The sequence below is a fragment of the Leucoraja erinacea genome, unplaced genomic scaffold (genome assembly GCF_028641065.1).
Source record: "Leucoraja erinacea ecotype New England unplaced genomic scaffold, Leri_hhj_1 Leri_1268S, whole genome shotgun sequence".
NCBI lineage: Eukaryota > Metazoa > Chordata > Chondrichthyes > Rajiformes > Rajidae > Leucoraja > Leucoraja erinaceus.
In genome coordinates this window covers 1-27,500 of record NW_026575526.1, presented here as the reverse complement: position 1 = coordinate 27,500, position 27,500 = coordinate 1, and the positions used below count along the sequence as shown (strand labels likewise).

Below are 27,500 nucleotides of genomic sequence, written 5' to 3'. Positions count from 1 at the left end.
ACCTGGACGTTACAGTTTGCAGGCTCTTGTACACATAGAAACATAGAAAATAGGTGCAGGAGTAGGCCATTCGGCCCTTCGAGCCTGCATCGCCATTCGATATGATCATGGCTGATCATCCAACTCAGTATCCCATCCCTGCCTTCTCTCCATACCCCCTGATCCCTTTGGCCACAAAGCCCACATCTAACTCCCTCTTAAATATAGCCAATGAACTGTGGCCTCAACTACTTTCTGTGGCAGAGAATTCCACAGATTCACCACTCTCTGTGTGACATTTTTGTTTCTCATCTCGGTCCTAAAAGATTTCCCCTTTATCCTTAAACTGTGACCCCTTGTTCTGGACTTCCCCAACATCGGGAACAATCCTCCAGCATCTAGCCTGTCCAACCCCTTAAGAATTTTGTAAGTTTCTATAAGATCCCCCCTCAATCTTCTAAATTCTAGCGAGTACAAGCCGAGTCTATCCAGTCTTTCTTCATATGAAAGTCCTGACATCCCAGGAATCAGTCTGGTGAACTTTCTCTGTGCTCCCTCTAGGGCAAGAATGTCTTTCCTCAGATTAGGAGACCAAAACTGTACGCAATACTCCAGGTGTGGTCTCACCAAGGCCCTGGGCAACTGCAGTAGAACCTCCCTGCTCCTATACTCAAATCCTTTTGCTATGAAGAATGTCTTTCCTCAGATTAGGAAACCAAAACTGTACGCAATACTCCAGGTGTGGTCTCACCAAGGCCCTGGGCAACTGTAGTAGAACCTCCCTGCTCCCTGTAACTTCTTCCCGATAGCTGTGGTGACACGAGTGTGTGGTCTGGGTGGCGTGGGACTGTGAGAATTTTATTGCGTGCTATAAGGGCAAAGCTTTAGGGTGACAATAGACAATAGGAACGGGGTACTGATTGGGGATGATCAACCATGATCACATTGAAAGGGGAGAGACAAGACTTTGCCTTCCATCACAGTGAGGAGGAGATTCACTGTGATGGATGTTTGTGTAAATTGTGTTGGTGTATGTCCTGGTTCTTTTCTTGTTGTATGACTGTAGAAACCAAATTTTGTTTGAACTTCATTTGAGGTTCAAATGACAATAAACGGCATTATTACTATAACAGGCAATAGGTGCAGGAGTAGGCCATTCGGCCCTTCGAGCCAGCACCGCCATTCAATGTGATCATGGCTGATCATCCCCAATCAGTACCCCGTTCCTGCCTTCTCCCCATATCCCCTGACTCCGCTATCTTTAAGAGCCCTATCTAGCTCTCTCTTGAAAGTATCCACCGACCTCTGAGGCAGAGAATTCCATACACTCACAACTCTGTGAAAGGATGAAAGGGGTAAAGTTCAAATGAGATGTGCGAGGCAAATTTAAAAAAAAAATACACAGAGGGTGGTGGGTGCCTGGAACGAGGGTGATGGAGGCAGAGATGATAGTGGTGTCTGAAGATAGACAAAAATGCTGGAGAAACTCAGCGGGTGTGAGGCAGCATCTATGGAGCGAAGGAAAAGGGTCTCGACCCGAAACGTCACCTATTCCTTCGCTCCATAGATGCTGCCTCACACCCGCTGAGTTTCTCCAGCATTTTTATCTTCCTTAGATTTTTCCAGCATCTGCAGTTCTTTCTGCATTTTTCCAGCATCTGCAGTTCATAGCAAAAGGATTTGAGTATAGGAGCAGGGAGGTTCTACTGCAGTTGTACAGGGTCTTGGTGAGACCACACCTGGAGTATTGCGTACAGTTTTGCTCTCCTAATCTGAGGAAAGACATTCTTGCCATAGAGGGAGTACAGAGAAGGTTCACCAGACTGATTCCTGGGATGTCAGGACTTTCATATGAAGAAAGACTGGATAGACTCGGCTTGTACTCGCTAGAATTTAGAAGATTGAGGGGGGGGATCTTATAGAAATGTACAACATTCTTAAGGGGTTGGACAGGCTAGATGCAGGAAGGTTGTTCCCGATGTTGGGGAAGTCCAGAACAAGGGGTCACAGTTTAAGGATAAAGGGGAAATCTTTTAGGACCGAGATGAAGAAAACTTTTTTCACACAGAGTGGTAAATCTGTGGAATTCTCTCCCACAGAAGGTAGTTGAGGCTAGTTCATTGGCTATATTTAAGAGGGAGTTAGATGTGGCCCTTGTGGCTAAGGGGATTTAGGGGATATGGAGAGAAGGCAGGTATGGGATACTGAGTTGGATGATCAGCCAGGATCATATTGAATGGCGGTGCAGGCTCGAAGGGCCGATTGGCCTACTCCTGCACCTAATTTCTATGTTTCTATGTTTCTAAATGTTGTGTCTGAAGAAAGGTTTCGTGCCGAAACGTCATCCGTTCCTTCTCTCCAGAGATGCTGCCTGTCCCGCTGAGTTACTCCAGCATTTTGTGACTATCAGTGAGGCACATGGATATGTATCACGTGCAGGCAGAGGAGATTAATTTAACTTGACATTGTCAGTTAACTTGACATTGGCGGGGACATTGTGACCTGCTCCTGGGCTGACCTGTTCAATGTTGTATTTAAAGGAAAACTCCCTTCATTCTCCTCTGTGAGAATTTGTATTGCTTGTTGTAAGGGCAAACCTTTAGGGTGACAACAGACAATAGGTGCAGGAGTAGGCCATTCGGCCCTTCGAGCCAGCACCGCCATCCAATGTGATCATGGCTGATCATCCCCAATCAGTACCCCGTTCCTGCCTCCTCCCCATATCCCCTGACTCCGTTATCTTTAAGAGCCCTATCTAGCTCTCTCTTGAAAACACCCAGTGAATTGGCCAAAGCACAGGGTCACAAAACATATAAAATAGGTGCAGGAGTAGGCCATTCGGCCCTTCGATCCAGCACCACCATTCAATATGATTCATGGCTGATCATCCACAATCAGTACACCGGTTCCTGCCTTCTCCCCATATCCCTTGATTCCGTTAGCCCTAAGAGCTAAATCTAACTCTCTCTTGAAAACATCCAGTGAATCGGCCTCCACTGCCTTCTGTGGCAGAGAATTCCACAGACTCACAACTCTCTGGGTGAAAACGTTTTGAATACGAGTGAGAACAAAAGATTCAATGTGTGTACACCGAGTTCACGCCGACCTGCGATCTCCGCACACTAAAGGGCCTGTCTCAGTTTCACGACCTCTGCCGAGTTTGCCCTTGACTCATACTCGCAGCATGGTTGTCACAAGGTCGTGGGAGGTCGTAGGTAGGTCGTAGGTAGGTCGTAGCAGGCCGTGGTGCTAGTCGTAGGTGCCCGTGGCATCAAGCAGGTCGGGGCGTTTTTTCCAGCCTGATGAAACATGTCCACAAGTACACAAGGTCGTGAATTAGGTTGTGAAAGCGGGCCAGTCCCTTAACCCTATCCTAATTCAATGGATTAGGAATGAATTAGGATAGTGTCAGTGTGCGGGGATCGCTGGTCGGCGCTGACTCGGTTTACACACCTTTAACTTTTTTTCTCTCTCGTTTGTTAGATTGTTTACAGAGCACTATGTTTCCATATTGTGTTGTGCTGCTGTAAGTAAGAATATCATTGTTCTATCTGGAACACAAGACAATAAAACGCAGGTAGACACAAAATGCAGGAGTGACTCAGCGGGTGAGGCTGCATGTCTATTGTCACCCTAAAGCTTTGCTGCAGGTTGGACTTTCTAACCATCAGACCCCAGTCTGTGAGGTTAGACAAGCACACCTCTTCAACCCTCACCCTGAACACCGGCGTTCCACAGGGCTGTGTGCTGAGCCCCCTCCTCTACTCCCTCTTCACCTACGACTGCACACCTGTACATGGGTACTAACACCATCATCAAGTATGCAGATGATACAACGGTGATTGGCCTCATCAGCAACAACGATGAGTCGGCCTACAGGGAGGAGGTCCAGCACTTAGCAGCATGGTGCGCTGACAACAACCTGGCCCTTAACTCCAAGAAGACCAAGGAGCTCATTGTAGACTTCAGGAAGTCCAGAGGCGGCACGCACACACCCCCATCCACATTAACGGGACGGAGGTAGAACGTGTTTCTAGCTTCAGGTTCCTGGGAGTCAATATCTCCGATGACCTCTCTTGGACCCACAATACCTCAACTCTGGTCAAGAAGGCTCACCAGCGTCTTTTCTTCCCGAGGAGACTGAAGAAGGTCCATCTGTCTCCTCAGACCCTGGTGAAATTCTACCGCTGCACCATCGAGAGCATCCTTACCAACTGCATCACAGTATGGTATGGCAACTGCTCTGTCTCCGACCGGAACGCATTGCAGAGGGTGGTGAAAATTGCCCAACGCATCACCGGTTCCTCGCTCCCCCCCATTGAGTCTGTCCAAAGCAAGCGTTGTCTGCGGAGGGCGCTCAGCATCGCCAAGGACTGCTCTCACCCCAACCATGGACTGTTTACCCTCCTACCATCCGGGAGGCGCTACAGGTCTCTCCGTTGCCGAACCAGTAGGTCCAGGAACAGCTTCTTCCCGGCGGCTGTCACTCTACTCAACAACGTACCTCAGTGACTGCCAATCACCACCACCCCCCGGACACTCCTTCCACCAGGAAAAAAAATAAAATAATTGCACTACTATGACTGTATGCATGTAAATATATTTATTTAATGCTCATATTCTATGTCGCTCTTCTGGGGAGATGCTAACTGCATTGCGTTATCTCTGTACTGTACACTGCACAATGACAAAAAGGTTTGAATCTGAATCTAATCTCTGGAGAGAAGGAATGGGCGACGTTTCGGGTCGAGACCCTTCTTCAGACTGATGTCAGGGCAGGGGGCGGGGCAGGGATAGAATGTAATCGGAGACAGTAAGACTGGTGGGAGAACTGGGAAGGGGGAGGGGATGGAGAGAGAGGGAAAGCAAGGGCTACTTGAAGTTGGAGAGGTCAATGTTCATACCGCTGGGGTGTAAACTACCCAAGCGAAATATGAGGTGCTGCTCCTCCAACCTGCGCTGGGCCTCACTCTGACAGTGGAGGAGGCCCAGGACAGGAAGGTCAGATTGGGAATGGGAGGGGGAGTTGAAGTGCTGAGCCACCGGGAGATCAGGCAGGTGACAACGGACTGAGCGGAGATGTTCCAAACACTCTTGACTCTGTGGGCCGAAGGACCCGTTTCCACGCTGCATCTCTAAACTAAGGTAGCAGAACAGCAGAATATTGAGATAAACAACAGACAACAGGTGCAGGAGTAGGCCATTCGGCCCTTCGAGCCAGCACCGCCATTCAATGTGACCATGGCTGATCATCCCCAATCAGTACCCCGTTCCTGCCTTCTCCCCATATCCCCTGACTCCACTATCTTTAAGAGCCCTATCTAGCTCTCTTTTGGAAGTATCCAGAGAACCGGCCTCCACCGCCCTCTGAGGCAGAGAATTCCACAGACTCACAACTCTCTGTGAGAAAAAGTGTTTCCTCGTCTCCGTTCTAAATGGCTTACCCCTTATTCTTAAACAGTGGCCCCTGGTTCTGGACTCCCCCCCAACATCGGGAACATGTTCCCTGCCTCTAGCGTGTCCAAACCCTTAATAATCGTACATGTTTCAATAAGATAACCTCTCATCCTTCTAAACTCCAGAGTGTACAAGCCCAGCCGCTCCATTCTCTCAGCAAAATATAAAAAATAGTGACAAGGACATTCTGAACAGTCTCCTTTGATGGAACAGCTTACCAGCCTGGTGTTGAGCACGGGGAAGACAAGGGCCAGAAGAGGTCCGTTCAACATGTGCACATGTAACCTGCGGAAGGAAACACGCCAAGAATGACACGCGTGGCCAAACGTCAGGTTGCACGCTTCCCAGTTTTGGTTCAGTTTAGTTTAGAGATACAGCGCGGGAATAGGCCCGAGGCTTCACCGACCAGCGATCCCCGCACACTAACACTATCCTACACACATTTATACCAAAGCCAATTAACCTACAAACCCGTCCCCTCGTTCTAGATTCCCCTACTCTGGGCAAAAGGTCTGTGTATTTACCCGATCTATTCACCTCATGATTTTGTACACCTCTATGAGATCACCGCTCATCCTCCTGTGCTCCCAAGGAATAAGGTCTTAGTCTGCCCAATGTCTCCTTGTGGCTCAGGCCCTCGAGATGTGGCAACAATCCTCGTGAATTGGCATGAATAACAATGACAGTAGCGGCACGGTGGCGTAACGGTGGCGTTGCAGCCTCACAGCGCCAGAGAACCGGGTTTAAAACTGACTAAAAGTTCCATCTTTAGAGTCTGGACCTTCACCCTGTAACTTACAAATCAAAATAGGACGTACATGGTAAATGGTAGGGAATTGAAGAGTGCAGTTGAACAGAGGGATCTGGGAATAACCGTGCATAGTTCCTTGAAGGTGGAATCTCATATAGATAGGGTGGTAAAGAAAGCTTTTGGTATGCTAGCCTTTATAAATCAGAGCATTGAGTATAGAAGCTGGGATGTAATGTTAAAATTGTACAAGGCATTGGTGAGACCAATTCTGGAGTATGGTGTACAATTTTGGTCGCCCAATTATAGGAAGGATGTCAACAAAATAGAGAGAGTACAGAGGAGATTTAATAGAATGTTGCCTGGGTTTCAACAACTAAGTTACAGAGAAAGGTTGAATAAGTTAGGTCTTTATTCTCTAGAGCGCAGAAGGTTAAGGGGGGACTTGATAGAGGTCTTTAAAATGATGAGAGGGATAGACAGAGTTGATGTGGATCAGCTTTTCCCTTTGAGAATAGGGAAGATTCAAACAAGAGGACATGACTTCAGAATTAAGGGACAGACGTTTAGGGGTAACATGAGGGGGAACTTCTTTACTCAGAGAGTGGTAGCGGTGTGGAATGAGCTCCCAGTGGATGTGGTGGAGGCAGGTTCGTTGGTATCATTTAAAAATAAATTGGATAGGCATATGGATGAGAAGGGAATGGAGGGTTATGGTATGAGTGCAGGCAGGTGGGGCTAAGGGAAAATAATTGTTCGGCACGGACTTGTAGGGCCGAGATGGCCTGTTTCCGTGCTGTAATTGTTATATGGTTATATGGTTAACTGTATGGGTTTTCTCCGGGTGCTCCGGTTTCCTCCCACACTCCGCAAGACGTATAGGTGTTTTAAGTTACAACGCGGAAACAGTCCCTTTGGCCCACCAGGTCCGCTCCGACCAGCAATCCCCAGCACACTAACACTATCCTACACACACGAGGGACAATTTACATTTATATCAAGCCAATTAACCTGCAAACCTGTATGTATTTGGAGTGTGGGAGGAAACCCTGAGCACCTGGAGAAAACCCACGCAGGTCCCGGGGAGAACGTGCAAACTCCGTACGGGATCGAACCCGGGTCTCTGGCGCTGTAAAGCGGCAAATCTACCGTTGCCCCACCGTGCCAACCATTTCTGGTGACCACTGTGGGGTGACCCCGCACAGCAATCATATCAAGGACGGTGCAGTGGGCGAGGTCGGCTGCTTCACAGTGCCAGAGAGACGGGTTCGATCCTGACCTCGGGTGCTGTCTGTCTGTCCAATAAGTAACAAAGTGGATGAGCTTGTTGCACAGTTGGAAATTGACAGGTATTGCACGGAGTCGTGGCTGTAAGTGGATCGGAGCTGGGAGCTAATGGCCCTGTCCCACGGTACGAGTTCATTCCAAGAGCTCTCCCGAGTTTAAGAAAAATCAAACTCGTGGTAAGCACGGAGAATGAACGTAGCGGGTACGTCGGAGCTCGGGGACGTCTCCTAGCGCTAACGGCAGGTTCTTGGGAAGACTCGCTAACGGCAGGTAAGCACGGGAAGACATGTGAAGGTTTTTCAACATGTTGAAAAATGTCCACGAGAGCCCCGAGTACCGACGAGCGGCCATTACCGTAAATCTCCGAGTTCGAATCAGGGCAAACTCGGGGAGAACTCTTGGAATGAACTCGTACCGTGGGACAGGGCCATAACTATTCAAGGCTACAAATCATTGAAGGTCGAGACGCAGGTAGATAAGTTGGTTGTTAGGCGCTCCCCCTACTGGTGAATGCTATGTACTTACCTTTCTCTGTTTCTCTCCCGAGTGCAGGCCTCGTGGCTGTGAGTCTGGAATCAAGGGGTTAAAAGTCTTCTGTAGACGGGTGACTCATCTGAAGCTTAAATACCAGTCTCCCAGGATTCTTTCTCTTCTTCGTCGACCCTGACTTGTGAGCAGACTGCTGGTGTGAGCTGCGGGAGGCCTGGCCACATGGCATAGAACTTTGTGTACTTTCACCATTACTTGTTAACAAATACTGAATTGGGACGGATAAGGGCTGACCTTAGTGTTTTTGTGTATTTTGTTTCAGGGTTATATCTCTTTAGGCAGGTTTTAGAGTCTCCGGTTCGACGGTCCATCACGTGGCTGCCTGGAGCACTGTTAAATTGTTTGTCAGTCCATCCATATCCCTGACTGGGTTGTTTCAATCAGGTTTGGGTTTTTGTGTTCCATTGAATAATTAAAACTATTTTTGAACTTGAACCTGGTTTTTGAATTATGTTACGCGGCTCTGAAGTACCTGCATTCGAGAGTCGTAACAGTGGTCAACTTTGGCCTTCATCAGTCAGAGTATTGAGTATAGAAGTTGGGAGGTCATGTTGCAGTTGTATAAGACGTTGGTGAGACCGCATTTAGAATATTGTGTTTAGTTCTGGGCACCATGTTATAGGAAAGATGTTGTCAAGCTTGAAAGGGTTCAGAGAAGATTTATGAGGATGTTGCCAGGACTCGAGGGTGTGAGCTATAGGGAGAGGTTGAGCAGGCTGGGTCTCTATTCCATGGGGCGCAGGAGGATGAGGGGAGATCTTAAAGAGGTGTATAAAATCATGAGAGGAATAGATTGGGTAGATGCAGAGTGTCCTTGCCCAGAGTAGGGGAATCGAGGACCAGACGACACAGGTTCAAGGTGAAGGGGAAAAGGTTTAATAGGAATCTGAGGGGTAACTTTTTCACACAGAGGGTGGTGGGTGTATGGAACGAGCTGCCAGAGGAGGTCGTTGAGGCTGGGACTATCCCAACGTTTAAGAAACAGTTAGACAGGTACATGGATAGGACAGGTTTGGAAGGATATGGACCAGGCACAGGCAGGTTGGACTAGTGTAGCTGGGACATTGTTGGCTGGTGTGTGCTAGATGGGCAGAAGGGCCTGATTGCAAACTGTATCACTCTATGATTCTATGAGATCCTATCGCGGGGGGGGGGGGGGGGGGGGGGTTGACATCGGATCAGATGAAGAGTCCCTGTGGGCCAAGCTGAAAATCTGCAAGGGTAAAATGCATGAAGTGCCTTGCCTAGGAAAGGACTGCAGATGCTCGATTAAACAAAAGACAGACGCAAAATTCTGGAGTAACTCAGTGGGATAAGGCAGCATCTCTGGAGAGAAGGAACGGGTGACGTTTCGGGTCGAGACCCTTCTTCAGCCTGAGAGTCAAGTGAGGAAGGTGACATAAAGATATGGAAGGTTAAGAAGAAGGTTAAGGTTACAGAGATAGGTTGAATAAGTTAGGTCTTTATTCTCTGGAGCGCAGAAGGTTAAGGGGGGACCTGATAGAGGCCTTTAAAATGATGAGAGGGATAGACAGAGTTGATGTGGACAAGCTTTTCCCTTTGAGAATAGGGAAGATTCAAACAAGAGGACATGACTTCAGAATTAAGGGACAGAAGTTTAGGGGTAATATGAGGGGGAACTTCTTTACGCAGAGAGTGGTGGCGGTGTGGAATGAGCTCCCAGTGGAAGTGGTGGAGGCAGGTTCATTGGTATCATTTAAAAATAAATTGGAAAGGCATATGGATGAGAAGGGAATGGAGGGTTATGGTACGAGTGCAGGCAGGTGGGACTAAGGGGAAAAAAAAATTTGTTCGGCATGGACTTGTAGGGCCGAGATGGCCTGTTTCCGTGCTGTAATTGTTATATGGTTATATGGTTAAGGTGTGAAAGCAGATCAAAAGGGAAGCTGGTCAAGGAAATGTAAGAATGGTTCATTGTTAGCTGAGGGGGAAGGTGGCAACGTGACAACGAGGCAACGAGTCACTGTATGTCATGTTGTCACTTGCGGGCGGAGCACCAAGACAAATTCCTTGTATGTGAATACTTGGCCAATAAACTTATTCATTCATTCATTCATTGATGTTTTCAAGAGAGAGTTAAGGGTCTGCCCTACTAGGCGATTTTTTCCGGCGACTGCCGGCATCATTGACTGACGCATCAGGTCACCGGAAAATTCGCGGCGTGATGACGTATTGACGCGCGATGTTCTTTTCAAGTCTCGCAACATTTTTTTTGCCGCCGTAGGATTTTGAAATGTTCAAAATCTTTTGGCGACCCCGATATGACGCCGGCAGTCGCCGAAAAAACTCGCCAAGTGGGACAGGCCCTTTAGAATTACCGCTTAGGGCTATCGGAAACTCAAGGGATATGGGGAGAAGGCAGGAACGGGGCACTGATTTTGGATGATCGGCCATGATCATTTTGAATGGCGGTGCTGGCTCGAAGGGCCGAATGGCCTACTCCTGTGCAACTATTTTTCCAAGTTTCTAAACAGTAAAATGAATCAGGACGTCAGTGAAACTAGTCGGAGAACTAGGGTGGGGGAGGGGACGGAGAGAGGGGGGAAGCAAGGGTTACTTGAAGTTAGAGAAGTCAATTTTCTGAAGAAGGGTGTCGACCCGAAACGTCGTCCATTCCTTCTCTCCCATAGAAACATAGACAATAGGTGCAGGAGGAGGCCATTCGGCCCTTCGAGCCTGCACCGCCATTCAATATGATCATGGCTGATCATCCAACTCAGTATCCCATCCCTGCCTTCTCTCCATATCCCCTGATCCCTTTAGCCACAAGGGCCACATCTAACTCCCGAGATGCTGCCTGTCCCACTGAGTTACTCCAGCATTTTGTGTTCATACCGCTGGGGTGTAAGCTGCCCAAACGAGATATGAGGTGCTGTACCTCCAATTTGCGCTGGGCCTCACTCTGACAGTGGAGGAGGCCCAGGACAGAAAGGTCAGTGTGGGAATGGGAGTGGGAGTTAAATTGTAGGAAGGAACTGCACATGCTGGTTTAAACCGAAGATAGACACAAAAAGCTGGAGGAACAGATGCTGGAGGACGGGCAGCATCTCTGGAGAGAGGGACTGGGCGACGTTTCGGGTCGAGACCCTTCTTCAGACTGGTTCGGGATAAGGGAAACGAGAGACATAGAGGGTGACGTGGGGTGATAAAGAACAATGAATGAAAGATGTGCAAAAGAGCAACGGTGATAAAAGGAAACAGGCCATCGTTAGGTGTTTGTTGGGTGAGAACGAGAAGCTGGTGTGACTTGGTGGGGGAGGGATAGAGAGAGGGAGGGAATGCCGGGGCTACCTGAAGTGAGAGAAGCAATATTTAATATTCAGAGTTAAAGTGTTTGGCAACCAGGAGATCAGGTAGGTAAGCATGCAGGTGCAGCAGGCAGTGAAGAAAGCCAATGGCATGTTGGCCTTCATACAAGAGGAGTTGAGTATAGGAGCAAAGAGGTCCTTCTGCAGTTGTACAGGGCCCTAGTGAGACCACACCTCAAGTATTGTGTGCAGTTTTGGTCCCCTAATTTAATGAAGGATGTTCTTGCTATTGAGGGAGTGCAGCGTAGGTTCACCAGGTTAATTCCCGAGATGGCAGGACTGTCATATGCTGAGAGAATGGAACGGCTGGGCTTGTATACTCTGGAATTTAGAAAGATGAGAGGGCATCTTATTGAAACATATAAGATTATTAAGGGTTTGGACACGCCAGAGGCAGGAAACGTGTTCCCGATGTTGGGGGAGTCCAGAACCAGGGGCCACTGTTTAAGAGGGTCTGAAGAAGGGTTTCGGCCCGAAACGTTGCCTATTTCCTTCGCTCCATAGATGCTGCTGCACCCGCTGAGTTTCTCCAGCAATTTTGTCTGCCACAGTTTAAGAATAAGGGGGAAGCCATTTTGAATGGAGACGAGGAAACACTTTTCCACACAGAGAGTTGTGAGTCTGTGGAATTCTCTGCCTCAGAGGGCGGTGGAGGCCGGTTCTCTGTATAGTTTCAAGAGAGGGCTAGACAGGGCTCTTAAAGATAGCGGAGTCAGAGGATATGGGGAGAAGGCAGGAACGGGGTACTGATTGTGGAATGATCAGCCATGATCACATTGAATGGCGGTGCTGGCTCGAAGGGCCGAATGGCCTCCTCCTGCACCTATTGTCTGTTGTTTATTCGTGCTTCCACATCGCACATAAAACAATATTGGAATTCGTGTGACCAATGAAGTGGTTAATTTAGTGTCCGGAAAGGCATTGAAATTCATCTACAAAGGACTGGCCAAAGGACAAATTAAAGTCTCCAACCGGGCGGACAGGAAATTGGATCGTGCAGATTGCATGATGAGAGGCCGGGACAGATTGGAGCGGTGCCAGTGAGCGATGCTGGCAGGGCCTGCTAGAACAGCAGGCCACATCCCCTAGTGAGAGCAGGCACAATGGTTCAATGCAACGTTTTTTCCACAGGTGCGACTGGCTTCAAGCTCTCCAGCGAGGGAGCCAAGCAACGTATTTCTGGGTAAACAAAGGACTCGAGTTGGGAGAGAGAGAGAGAGGGAGAAAAACAACTTTTGTGGAAACAAGGAACTGCTACGAGGTGGCGGTATAGTTGATGCCTCACAGCGCCAGAGACCCAGGTTCCATCCTGACCGCGGGTGCTGTCTGTACGGAGTTTGCATGTCCTCCCCGTGACCTGCGTGGGTTTCCGGTTTCGGGTTTGGGCGCTCCGTTTTCCTCCCACACTCCAAAGACGTGCAGGCTTGTAGGTTAATTGGATTTGGTATTAATGTGTAAATTGCCCCTAGTGTAAGTGTACTGGATCGCTGGTCGGCACGGACTCGGTGGGCCGAAGGGCCTGTTTCCGTGTTGTATCTGTGAACTATACTAAACTAAACTAAGCTGCAGATGCTGGTGTATACCAAAGATAGATACAAAATGCTTGAGAAACTCAGAGGGTCAGGCAGCATCTCTGGAGAACATGGATCAGTGATGTTTCGGGTCGGGACCCTTCTTCAGTTGGGTCAGAGTGGACTCAGTGGGCCTAGGGGCCCGTTTCCTTGCTGTGTCTCTGATCTAAACCAAACTAAAACTTCAAAACCTTTTGTGATTTTTTAGTTCAGGTTAGCTTAGAGATACAGCGCATACAGGGGCCCTTCGGCCCACTGAGTCCGTGCCGACCAGCGATCCCCGCACACTAGCCCTACCCTACACACGCCCAGGGACAATTTACAATTTTTACCCAAGCCAATTAACCTACAAACCTGCACGTCTTTGGGTTGTGAGAGGAAACCAGAGCACCCGGAGAAAACCCACGCTGGTCACGGGGAGAACGTGCAAACTCCGTACAGACAGCACCCGTAGTCGGGATGGAACCCGGGTCTCCGGCGCTGTGAGGCAGCAACTCTACCGCTGCGCCACCGTGTGTTTTTATCGTAAACATATTTAAGGCAGGTTGAAGGTGTTCAGCTATAGGTTAGTCATAAATTTAACTCAAACAGTCTAGTCTTGTAGATAGTTTGAACAAGCCATGGCTAATCAGAGTGGAAACATAAATATCACAAAGTCTTCCTTATAATTCCTTAATTATTAGAGTCATAGAGAGATACAGTATGGAAACAGGCCCTTCGGCCCAACTTGCCCTCACTGGCCAACATGTCCCATCTACACTAGTCCCACCTGCCTACATATTTGGCCCATATCCTTCCAAACCTGTCCTATCCATGTACCTGTCCAACTGTTTCTTAAACGTTGGAATAGTCCCAGCCTCAACTACCTCCTCTAGCAGATCGTTCCATACACCCACCATCCTCTGTGTAAAAAGGTTCTGATGAAATCTTTTCCCCTTCACCTTAAACCCATGTCCTCTGGTCCTCGATTCCCCTACTCTGGGCAAGAGACTCTGTGCATCTACCCAATCTATTCCTCTCATGATTTTGTACACCTCTATAAGATCACCCCTCATCCTCCTGCGCTCCATGGAATAGAGACCCAGCCTACTCAACCTCTCCCTATAGCTCAGACTAATGGGGTCTGGAAATATTTCTTCAAAATGCAGCACTATATGCATTTGGTTCTGCTTCATTCGGAGTGTCGCGTGCAGGTCTGGTCGCCCCCATTACAGGAAGCATGTGGGGGGGTTTGGAGAGGGAGCAGAGGAGGTTTACCAGAAGGCTGCCTGTATTAGAGGGTTTCAGCTACAGGGGGAGGTCGTACAGGGCAGTCACGGTGGCGCAGCGGTAGAGTTGCTGCCTCATAACGGATGCAGCGCCGGAGACCCCGGTTCGATCCCCGACTACGGGCGCTGTCGGTACGGAGTTTGTACGTTCTCCCCGTGACCTGCGTGGGTTTTCTCCGAGATAGACAATAGACAATAGGTGCAGGTGTAAGCCCATTCAGCCCTTCGAGCCAGCACCGCCATTCAATGTGATCATGGCTGATCATCCCCAATCAGTATCCTTCTCCCCGTATCCCCTGAATTCAATTTCCTCCCGCACTCCAAAGACGTGCAGGTTTGTAGGTTAATTGGCTTGGTGTAAATGTAACGATTGTCCCCAGTGGGTGTAGGATGGTGTTAATGTACGGGGATCGCTGGTCGGCGCGGACCTGGTGGGCCGAAAGGCCTGTGTCCGCGCTGTATCTCTGAACTAAACTAAAGTTGGATTGTTTTCTCCGGAATGTCGGAGGTCGAGTGGAGACTTAGTAGAAGCGTACAAACAGCTTCAGCTCGAGACCCTTCTTCAAACTTGTAAACCTCGTCGGGACCCTCTCCAGCCCCGGCACATCCCTCCTCAGGGATGGGGCCAGAAACTGCTCACAATGGCACGGTGCTTTGTAACATTGTGGAGGCCCCCAGCTCCCCTGTTCTTGCATAATGACAATAGACAATAGGTGCGGGAGTAGGCCATTCAGCCCTTCGAGACAGCACCACCATTCAATGTGATCATGGCTGCTCATCCACAATCAGTACCCCGTTCCTGCCTTCTCCCCATATCCCCTGACTCCGCTATCTTTAAGGGCCCTATCCAGCTCTCTCTTGAAAGTATCCAGAGAACCTGCCTCCACCGCCCTCTGAGGCAGAGAATTCCACAGACTCACAACTCTCTGTGTGTAAAAGCGTTTCCTCGTCTCCGTTTTAAATGGCTTACTCCTTATTCTTAAACTGCGGCCCCTGGTTCTGGACTCCCCCAACATCGAGAACATGTTTCCTTCCTCTAGTGTGTCCAAACCCTTAACAATCTTATATGTTTCAATGAGATCCACTCTCGTCCTTCTAAACTCCAGAGTGTACAAGCCCAGCCGCTCCATTCCCTCAGCATATGACAGTCCCGCCATCCCAGGAATTAACCTTGTAAACCTACGCTGTACTCCCTCAATAGCAAGAATGTCCTTCCTCAAATTAGGGGACCGAAACTGCACACAATACTCCAGGTGTGGTCTCACTAGGGCCCTGTACAACTGCAGAAGGACCTCTTTGCTCCTATATTCGATTCCTCTTGTTATAAAGGCCAACATTCGCTTTCTTCATTGCCTGCTGTACCTGCATGCTTACTTTCATAGACTGATGTACAAGGCCCCCAGATCCCGTTGTACTTCCCCTTTTTTCCCAATGACGCCATTTAGATGGTAATCTGCCTTCCTGTTTTTGCTACCAACGTGGATAACCTCACATTTGTCCACATTAAACTGCATCTGCCATGCATCTGCCCAATCCCCCAACCTGTCCATGTCACCCTGCATTCTCGTAGCATCCTCCTCACAGTTCACACTGCCACCAAGCTTTGTGTCATCTGCAAATTTGCTAATGTTACTTTGAATCCTTTCACATCAACATGACTGGAACTTAGGGATGGGGGGGGGGGGGGGGAATTTACCACTTACCTAAAGAGAATCAAGACTGCACGGCAAGGCGGACACGTAAGCAGGAATATCTGTAACAGAAGCACACAACGAGCAGAGTTAGACACCGACACAGAGAGTTGTGAGTCTGTAGAATTATCTGGGATTTAGAGGGATGAGAGGAATTCTTATTGAAACATATAAGATTATTAAGGGTTTTGACACGCTAGAGGCAAGAAACATGTTCCCGATGTTTAGGGGAGTCCAGAACCAGGGGCCACAGTTTTAGTATAAGGGGTAAACCATTTAGAACAGAGATGAGGAAACACTTTATCACACAGAGAGTGGTGAATCTCTGGAACTCTCTGCCACAGAAGGTAGTTGAGGCCAGTTCATTGGCTATATTTAAGAGGGAGTTAGATGTGGCCCTTGTGGCTAAAGGGATCATGGGGTATGGAGAGAAGGCAGGTACGGGATACTGAGTTGGATGATCAGCCATGATCATATTGAATTGCGGTGCAGGCTCGAAGGGCTGAAAGGCCTACTACTTCACCTAATTTCTATGTTTCTATACTTTCAAGAGAGAGCTAGATAGGGCTCTTATAGATAGCGGAGTCAGGGAATATGGGGAGAAGGCAGGAACGAGGTACTGATTGTGGATGATCAGCCATAATCACATTGAATGGCGGTGCTGGCTCGAAGGGCCGAATGGCCTACTCCTGCACCTATTGTATTGTCTATTGTCCATTGACCTCAATTTTTTTTGTTTACAGCGGGGAAACAGGCCCTTCTGCCCACCGAGTCCGTGCCGACCAGCGACCCCCGCACACACTAACACTATCCTACACACATCAGGAACAATTTACATTTTACACCAAGCCAATTAACCTACAGTCTTTGGAGTGTGGGAGGAAACCGGAGATCTCGGAGAAAGCCCACGCAGGTCACGGGGAGAACGTCCAGGCAGCGCCCGTAGCCGGGATCCAACCCGGGTCTCCGGCGCCGTGAGGCAGCAACTCTACCGCTGTGCCACTGTGCGGCCCTGTGAAGGGGCCTGTCGCAGTGCGGCACGGTGGCACAGCGGTCGAGCTGCTGCCTCACGGCGCCAGGGACCCGGGTTCGATCCCGACCAGAGGTGCTGACCGTACGGAGTTTGCACGTTCTTCCCGTGACCTGCGTGGGTTAATCTCCGAGATCTTCGGTTTCCTCCCACGCTCCACAAAGACGTGCAGGTTTGTAGGCTAATGGGCTTGGTGTAAATGTGTAAATTGTCCCTAGTGTGTGTAGGATAGTGTTGGTGTGCGCGGGGATCGCTGGTCGGCGCGGACTCGGTGGGCAGAAGGGCCTGTTTCCGCGCTATCTCCAAACTAAACTAAACTGAACAAAACACAAAGGATTGTCCCTGCTTTCACTGTGACTTTCAGACTGCTTTGTTTCAAGGGCAGCGCTTTCTCAGATGGCCAGCGCTGAGCAGAGGAGATCGAGTTGCAGGGAGTGGCCGGGTCGCCCAGATAACAGCAGTCACTAGGGGGAAGATAAGGCACCTCCGACTATCATCCCTCTCCAGGCCTCGGTTGCCAAGCACTTTAACCCCCCCCCCCCCTCCCCCTCCCCCCCCCCCCCGCCCTGACCTTTCTGTCCTGGGCCTCATCCACTGTCCACAGTTTAAGAATACGCAGTAAGCCAATTCGAATGATGGGGAAACGCCTTTTCTCACAGAGAGTTGTGAGTCTGTGGAATTCTCTGCCTTAGAAGGCGGTGGAGGCCGGTTCTCTGGATACTTTCAAGATAGGGCTCTTAAAGAGTCAGGGGATATGGGGAGAAGGCAGGTACAGGGTACTGATTGTGGATGGTCAGCCATGATCACATTGCATGGCGGTGCTGGCTCGAAGGGCCGAATGGCCTACTCCTGCGCCTATTGTCTATTCTCAGGATCGAATCCGGGTCGGTCCCTGTATGAATAAAATTCTTAAGGGATTGGACAGGTTAGATGCAGGAAAAACTGTTCCCCATGTTGGGGGGAGTCCAAAACCAGGGGTCACAGTTTAAGAATAAGGGGTCGGCCATTTAGGACTGAGATGAGGAAAAACTTTTTCACCCAGTCAGTGAGTTGTGAATCTGTGGAACTCTCTGCCACAGAGGGCAGTGGAGGCCAATTCACTGGATGTTTTCAAGAGAGAGTTAGATTTAGCTCTTAGGCCTAACGGAATCAAGGGATATTGGGAGAAGGCAGGAACGGGATACTGATTTTGGATGATCAGCCATGATCATATTGAATGGTGGTGCTGGCTCGAAGGGGTCGAATGGCCTACTCCTGCACCTATTTTCCATGTTTCTATGTTTCTATGTCTCTGCTGCACTACCGAACCACTGTTCTATGACAAATGTTCTAAAACCTGCAGGTTTCAGCCCCGTTGCCAAGATAATCCTGGAATGAAAGTCAGCAAAGACAATATCCTGGATTTACTGCAGACAGTCCGACCTTCCAAACCAATCATTCCAAGTGTTTTCATAAGGTCAAAAGTGATAGGAGAAGAATTAGGTCGTTCGGCACCTCAAGTCTACTCTGCCGTTCCTGGGATCCCAGAATACATCCCTGGGATGGTGGGACTGTCATACGAGGAAAGATTGAAAAGACTAGGCTTGTATTCACTGGATTTAGAAGGATGAGAGGGGATCTTATACAAACATATAAAATGATGAAAATACTGGACAAGCTAGATGCAGGACAAATGTTCCCAATGTTGGGCGAGTCCAGAACCGGGGGGCCACAGTCTTAGAATAAAGGGGAGGCCATTTAAGACAGAGGTGAGAAAAAACGTTTTCACCCAGAGAGTTGTGAATTTGTGGAACTCCCTGCCACAGAGGGCAGTGGAGGCCAAGTCACTGGATGGATTTAAGAGAGAGTTAGATAGAGCTCTAGGGGCTAGTGGAGACAAGGGATATGGGGAGAAGGCAGGCATGGGTTATTGATTGGGGACGATCAGCCATGATCACAATGAATGGCGGTGCTGGCTCGAAGGGCCGAATGGCCTACTCCTGCATCCATTTTCTATGTAACCCCTGACACCCGTACTAATCAAGAATCTATCTATCTCTCCATCTATCACTCCGAGTTCTTTAGTTTCCTCCCATTCTCCCACACTTGGTATAAAATGTGCGTAGGTTAGTGTTTAGTGTGCGGGGATCGCTGGTCGGTGAGGACTCAGTGGGTTGAAGGGCCTGTTTCCGCGCTGTATCTCTAAACTAAACTTCTGAACATCATAACAAAAAACCGTGGACATTGAATGTTGTTCCTGCTAGATCCTGGCCCTGGGGGAATCTGTGGTGATTCTGCCTGCAAGCCAGCAAGCCTGGTTCAGTGTAGGGCCACAAGGTGCAGACTGGATGAGAAATAATCTGCAGATGCTGGTTAAAACCGTAGCCACAAAATGCTGGAGTAACTCAGCGTCAGCTCTGGAGAGAAGGAATAGGTGACCCTTCTTCAGACCAGAAACGCCACCCATTCCTTCTCTCCAGAGATGCTGCCTGTCCCGCTGAGGTACTCCAGCACCTTGTGTCTATCTTCAGTGCAGAAGGGATCTGGTTTGTTGTGTACAGCCGCGTTTAATACTGGGTCGCTGACACGAGCAGCTGCTGCCAGCTCAGGAAGGAAATCACGAGAATAACAAAGGGGACACATACAGAGAGAGAGACGCACATACACACACACATACACACACACACGCGCGCACGCACACACACACTCTCATAGAGTGATACAGTGTGGAAACAGGCCCTTCGGCCCAACTCGCCCACACTGGCCAACATGTCCCAGCTACACTAGTCCCACCTGCCTGCGCTTGGTCCATATCCCCCCAAACCTGTCCAATCCATGTACCTGTTCTTAAAAGTTTGGGATAGTCCCAGCCTCAACTACCTCCTCTGGCAGCTCGTTCCATACACCCACCACCCTCTGTGTGAAATAGTTACCCCTCGGATTCCTATTTAAATCTTTTCCCCTTCACCTTGAACCTATGTTCTCTGGTCCTCGATTCCCCAACTCTGGGTGAGACTGTGTGCATCTACCCAATCTATTCATAGAAACATAGAAATTAGGTGCGGGAGTAGGCCATTCGGCCCTTCGAGCCTGCACCGCCATTCAATATGATCATGGCTGATCATCCAACTCAGTATCCCCATACCTGCCTTTCTCTCCATACCCCTCTGATCCCCTTAGCCACAAGGGCCACATCTAACTCCCCTCTTAAATATAGCCAATGAACTGGCCTCGACTACCCTCTGCGGCAGGGAGTACCAGAGATTCACCACTCTCTGTGTGAAAAAAAGTTCTTCTCATCTCGGTTTTGAAGGATTTCCCCTTATCCTTAAGCTGTGACCCCTTGTCCTGGACTTCCCTAACATCGGGAACAATCTTCCTGCATCTAGCCTGTCCAACCCCTTAAGAATTTTGTAAGTTTCTATAAGATCCCCTCTCAATCTCCTAAATTCTAGAGAGTATAAACCAAGTCTATCCAGTCTTTCTTCATAAGACAGTCCTGACATCCCAGGAATCAATCTGGTGAACCTTCCCTGCACTCCCTCTATGGCAAGAATGTCTTTCCTCAGATTAGGAGACCAAAACTGCACACAGTACTCCAGGTGTGGTCTCACCAAGACCCTGTACAACTGCAGTAGAACCTCCCTGCTCCTATACTCAAATCTTTTTGCAATGAAAGCTAACATGCCATTCGCTTTCTTCACTGCCTGCTGCACCTGCATGCCTACTTACAATGACTGGTGTACCATGACACCCAGGTCTCGCTGCATCTCCCCTTTTCCTAGTCGGCCACCATTTAGATAATAATTAGATATTCCTCTCATGATGTTGTATACACGCACACACACACACAAGGAAAAGGTCACATGCAAAACGCACAGACCCAGGCAGAAAATGGCAACAGGAAGACACACAAAACAAATATTTTATACACAGAATGCTGGAGTAACTCGGCAGGACAGGCAGCATCTCTGTAGAGAAGGAATGGGTGATGTTTCAGGTCGAGACCCTCCTTCAGACAGAGTCAGCGGAGAGGGAAACTGGAGGTGTGGAAAGGTACAAAGAATCTGAAGAAGGGTCTCGACCCGAAACGTCACAAATTCCTTCTCCCCAGAGATGCAGCATGTCCCGCTGAGTTACTCCAGCATTTTGTGTCTATCTTCGGTTTAAACCAGCATCTGCAGTTCCTTCCGACACAAAACAAGAACTTAGTGGTGGCATAGTGGCCCAGAGGTAGAGCTACTGCCTCACAAGTTTGATCTTGACTATGAGTGCTCTCTGTGTGGAGTTTGCACGTTCTACCTGTGCCCATGTGAGTTTCCTCACATTCCAAAGACGTGTGGATTTGTAGGTGAACTGGTTTCTATAAATTGCCCCTAGACAATAGGTGCAGGAGTAGCCATTTGGCCCTTCGAGCCAGCACCGCCATTCAATGTGATCATGGCTGATCATCCCCAATCAGTACCCCGTTCCTGCCTTCTCCCCATATCCCCTGACTCCACTACCTTTAATAGCCCTATCTAGCTCTCTCTTGAAAATATCCAGGGAACCAGCCTCCAACTGAGGCAGAGAATTCCACAAACTCACAACTCTCTGTGTGAAAAAGTGTTTCCTCTCTCTAACTTCTACAGGTGCACAGTAGAGAGCATGCTGACCGGTTGCATCGTGGCTTGGTTCGGCAACTTGAGTGCCCTGGAGAGGAAAAGACTACAAAAAGTAGGAAACACTGCCCAGTCCATCATCGGCTCTGACCTTCCTTCCATCGAGGGGATTTATCGCAGTCGCTGCCTCAAAAAAGCTGGCAGTGTCATCAAAGACCCACACCATCCTGGCCACACACTCATCTCCCTGCTACCTTCAGGTAGAAGGTACAGGAGCCTGAAGACTGCAACAACCAGGTTCAGGAATAGCTACTTCCCCACAGCCGTCAGGCTATTAAACCTGGCTCGGACAAAACTCTGATTATTAATAACCACTTTCTGTTATTTGCACTTTACCAGTTTATTTATTCATGTGTGTATATATTTATATTATGGTATATATGGACACACTTATCTGTTTTGTAGTAAATGCCTACTATGTTCTGTGTGCTGAAGCAAAGCAAGAATTTCATTGTCCTATACAGGGACACATGACAATAAACTCACTTGACTTGACTTGACTTAAACTCCCCATATCCGCTGACTCCGCTATCTTTAAGAGCCCCATCTAGCTCTCTCTTGAAAGTATCCAGAGAACCGGCCTCTACCGCCCTCTGAGGCAGAGAATTCCATTTGTTTACCAGTTTAAATAAATGGGTCCAAAACTGCTCACAAATTTATACATTCTGTTCGACTTTAGAATTCCATTGTTAATAATTAATAATAAATAATCTCATACAAAATTAATATATTCTGGGTACAAAGAGTTAAATAATTGTTTCCAATTTTAAACATCAGTGTAAAATATTAACCATCCAGCGGGTTTTAAAGTCTCCTCCAAATTATGTAATTGGGATCAAAGACTATGACATGATTGTAAAGGTTTCCCGGGGGGGGGGGGCAAGCATCTTGGCACGGCGGCGCAGCGGGTATACCCGCCGCCTCAAAGCGCGGGAGACCCGGGTTCAATCCCGACCTCGGGCGCTGTCTGTGTGGAGTTTGCATGTTATTCAAGAGAGAGTTAGATTTAGCTCTTGGGATTAAGTTTGGGCCGAGTTTAGAAGGATGAGAGGATATCTCATTGAAACATACAAGATTGTTAAGGGTTTGGACACGCTAGAGGCAGGAAACATGTTCCCGATATTGGGGGAGTCCAGAACCAGGGGCCACACAGTTTACGAATAAGGAGTAAGCCATTTAGAACGGAGACGAGGAAACACTTTTTCTCACAGGTGAGTCTGTGGAATTCTCTGCCTCAGAGGGCGGTGGAGGCCGGTTCTCTAGATACTATCAAGAGAGAGCTAGATAGGGTTCTAAAAATAGCAGAGTCAGGGGATATGGCGAGAAGGCAGGAACGGGGTACTGATTGGGGATGATCATATTGAATGGCAGCGCTGGCTCGAAGGGCCGAATGGCCTACTCCTGCACCTATTGTCTATTGTCTAAAGGAATCAAGGGATATGGGAAGAAGGCAGGCACGGGGTGCTGATTGGGGATGATCAGCCATGATCACATTGAATGGCAGCGCTGGCTCGAAGGGCCGAATGGCCTCCTCCTGCACCTATTGTCTATGTTTCTATGTTCCCCGCACATCACTAGACTGCTCAACCTGCCCCTGTTGCTCAGGCCCTCGAGTCCTGGCAACATCCTCGTAAGAACTAAGGGGGACGCAAAAGGGACCAGTAAACATAGAAACAAAGAAACTAGGTGCAGGAGAAGGCCATTCGGCCCCTCGAGCCAGCACCACCACCCAATCTGATCGTGGCTGATCATCCACAATCAGTAACCCATGCCTGCCATCTCCCCATATCCCTTGATTCCACTAACCCACCTGTGTAGCAGTGGCAAATCTGCCTGCCAGAATGCTGGTTCCCCCACCTGTTAAGGGGCTGTCCCAGTTGGGCGACTTAATCCTCGAGTTAAGAAGACTGTCTACGACCTTCAAGCTCAAGGGCACGATCAATCCAGCTCGAGGTGTTCCAGGACAGTGCCCTCGAGCTTGAAGGTCCAAGACGGTCTTCTTAACTCGAGGATTAGGTCGCCACAGTGGGACAGCCCCTTTAAGGTACAACCCGTCCTTTTTGTACAATTCAACCCCGACCCCCGTACTTTTTGTAACTTTGCGTCGCCTCTTTAGTGTACTTTGTACGCAGAAACAAAGACTTTCACTGTACCTAGCTACTGGTGACAATAATGTTTCATCCCTATCAACAATGTGCCAAGGTGTCATGGAGTGATACGGTTGTGGAAACAGGCCCTTCGGCCCAACTTGCCCACACCGCCCAACATGTCCCAGCTACACTAGCTTTGGCCCATATCCCTCCAAACTTGTACCTGTCCAACTGTTTCTGAAACGTTGGGATAGTCCCAAGCCTCAACTACCTCCTCCGGCAGCTCGTTTGGGAGATTGTTCCCGGTGTTGTGGAAGCCCAGAACAAGGGGGTCACAGTTTAAAGGATAAGGGGGAAATCTTTTAGGACCGAGATGAGGGAAAGCATTTTTCACACAGAGAGTGGTGAATCCCTGGAATTCTCTGCCACAGAAGGTAGTTGAGACCACAGTTCATTGGCTATATTTAAGAGGGAGTTAGATGTGGCCCTTGTGGCTAAAGGGATCAGGGGATATGGAGAGAAGGCATGTGCGGGATACTGAGTTGGATGAGCAGCCATGATCATATTGAATGGCGGTGCAGTCTCGAAGGGTCGAATGGCCTACTCCTACACCTATTTTCTATGTTTCTATGTTCCATACACCCACCACCCTTTGTGTGAAAGAGTTACCCCTCAGATTCCTATTAAATCTTTTCCCCTTCACCTTGAACCTATGTCCTCTGGTCCTCGATTCCCCTACTCTGGGCAAGAGACTGTACATCTACCCGATCTATTCCTCTCATGATTTTATACACCTCTATAAGATCACCCCTCATCCTCCTGCGCTCCAAGGAATAGAGACCCAGCCTACTCAACCTCTCCCTGTAGCTCAGACCATCGAGTCCTGGCAACATCTGGCAGCACGGTGGCGCAGCGGTAGAGTTGCTGCCTCACAGCGCCAGAGACCCGGGTTCAATCCCGACTACGGGCGCTGTCTGTACGGAGTTTGCACGTTCTCCCCGTGACCTGCGTGGGTTTTCTCCGAGATCTCCGGTTTCCTCCCACACTCCAAAGACGTGCAGGTTTGTAGGTTCATTGGCTCGGTGTAATTGTAAATTGTTCCTAATGTGTATAGGATAGCGTTAGTGCGTGCGGATCGCTGGTCAGTGCAGACTCGGTGGGCCGAAGGGCCTGTTTCCACACTGTGTCTCTAAACAAAACTCCATCCCTTCTCTCTAGAGATGCTGCCTGATCCGCTGAGTTACTCCAGCATTTTGTGTCTATGTTCGGTCTAAACAGAACTGAACCTCTCTGAGATGAGCCTCTGGGCCACAATTCCCCTACTCTGGGCAAGAGACTCTGTGCGTCTACCCGATCAATTCCTCTCATGATTTTATACATCTCTATAAGATCGCCCCTCATCCTCCTGCGCTCCAAGGAATAGAGTCGGTGCACAATAGTCTCCCGGGTGGCTCAGCACTTCAACTCCCCCTTCCATTCCCCATTCCCAATCCGACCTCTCAGTCCTGGGCCTCCTCCATGGCCAGAGTGAGTCCCACCGTAAATTGGAGGAGCAGAACCTCATATTTCGCTTGGGCAGTCTGCACCCCAGCGGTATGAACATCGACTTCTCTAATTTCAGGTAGTCCATCTGCTTTCTCCTCCGCTTCCCAGCTCTCCCTCGGCCCACTGGCTCCACCACTTCCTTCCTTCTTTCCGCCTCCCCCCCCCCCCCCCCCCCCCCCCCCCCCCCCCGACCCTCACATCAGTCTGAAGAAGGGTTTCCACCCGAAACGTCTCCTATTTTCCCTTCGCTCCGTAGATGCTGCCTCACCCGCTGAGTTTCCCCAGCATTTTTGACGTCATGCTGGCGACAACCAAGGGAAGTCAAGCTACGCTCATTAGCGTCAACCCACTGTCGGCAAAAAATGTTCAACACACGTTGAAAACTCAGCCGCGACCAGAAAGACGATACGACTTTTTTGGCGACTGAGGAGAAGACTCATGGTGCCCACCCGGCGAACATTTGGCGACAAACTAGTCGCCTGTAGTTAAACGATAGACAATAGACATAGGTGCAGGAGTAGGCCATTCAGCCCTTCGAGCCAGCACCGCCATTCAATGTGATCATGGCTGATCATCCCAATCAGTACCCCCGTTCCTGCCTTCTCCCCGTATCCCTGACTCCCTTATCTTTAAGAGCCCTATCTAGCTCTCTCTCGAAAGTATCCAGAGAACCTGCCTCCACCGCCCTCTGGGGCAGAGAATTCCACAGACTCACAGCTCTCTGTGAGAAAAAGTTCCTCGTCTCCGTTCTAAATGGCTTACCCCTTATTCTTAAACTGTGTGGCCCCTGGTTCTGGACTCCCCCAACATCGGGAACATGTTTCCTGCCTCTAGCGTGTCCAAGCCCTCAACAATCTTATATGTTTCAATGAGATTCCCTCTCATCCTTCTAAACTCCAGAGTAATACAAGCCCAGCTGCTCCTTTTATCAGCATATGACAGTCCCGCCATCCCGGGAATTAACCTTGTAAACCTACGCTGCACTCCCCTCAATAGCAAGAATGTCCTTCCTCAAATTTAGGGGCACCAAAACTGCACACAATACTCCAGGTGTGGTCTCACTAGGGCCCCTGTACAACTGCAGAAGGACCTCTTTGCTCCCATATCGATTCCTCTTGTTATAATGGCCAACATGCCATTCGCATTCTTCACTGCCTGCTGTACCTGAGTCCCGGCAATGTCCTTGTACTTGTAATGCAAAGTGGAGCTATACGGAAAACATACCTGCAGGGCCGTGAGGACGTGGCAAGGATTCAGTAAGTAGATGAGCGTTTTCGAAGCGCACTTGAACCCAATCTCCAATCCAAAGGTCAAGCACAGGGCGGCCTGCAACAGGTTCTTGCCCAGAGTTTGCGGGTGATCCGAGGGACTCCCCGGCCGGTTCCCGGCGTTCCCAGAAGCCCAGCCCCGATCTTCTCGCAAGGCCAGGGACGATTTGGAGCAGGGAGACGGCCACCATGAGCGCCGTTTCCCAGGGCCTCGCTGCCGGGCGGGAGAGGAAGGCGGCGCACTCCGGCCCGCCGTTGCCCGTGATGTTGGGGGTCCACGCCGCCGTACATCGCGTCCAGGAAGTGACCCGGCCCCCACGGCGGCCATCTTCTGCTCTCTTCCGCCTGGCACCACCACTTTCAGAACCCCCCCATCCACCAGACGCAGGGTTTCTGCGTTAAAACGTTCGTCTTCGCTCTTCTCAAGTTGCTTCCTTAATCCCCTCTCCTGAAAGGAAAGATTATCCCTCAGTTAAAACTTCCTCTCAAACCACGGTTAATCCCCTCTCCTGAAAGGAAACCATTTAGATGAAAATAAGATGATGAGGGGATCTTATAGAAACTACAAAATTCTTAAGGGGTTGGACAGGCTAGATGCAGGAAGATTGTTCCCGAGGTGGGGAAAGTCCAGAAAACAAGGTGTAACAGTTTAAGGCTATAAAGGGAAATTCCTCTTAGGACCGAGATGAGTTGAAAACATTTTTCACACAGGAGAGTGGGGTAATATGTGGAAATTCTCTGCTACAGAAGTGTAGTTGAGGCCAGTCAGGCTATATTTAAGAGGGAGTAGGATGTGGCCCTTGTGGCCAAGGTGATCAGGGGGTATGGAGAGAAGGCAGGTACGGGATACTGAGTGGATGAGCAGCCATGATCATATTGAATGGCGGTGCAGGCGCGAAGGGCCGAATGGCCTACTACTGCACCGGAATTTCTATGTTTTCGTATGTTCGATGAGGAAAACTTTTTGCGTGGAGCCCAGTTCTCTTGGAGGTTTCAAGAGAGAGCTAGATAGGCTCTTAAAGATAGCGGCAGTCAGGGGATATGGGGA

The 27,500-nt window shown here is 49.3% G+C and overlaps 1 pseudogene; it reads right to left on the bottom strand.

The window, feature by feature from the left end:
- Nucleotides 1–26,762, bottom strand: part of LOC129715588 (transmembrane protein 164-like) — a 29,735-nt pseudogene extending 2,973 nt beyond the window's left edge.
- Nucleotides 26,763–27,500: the final 738 nt, after the last annotated feature.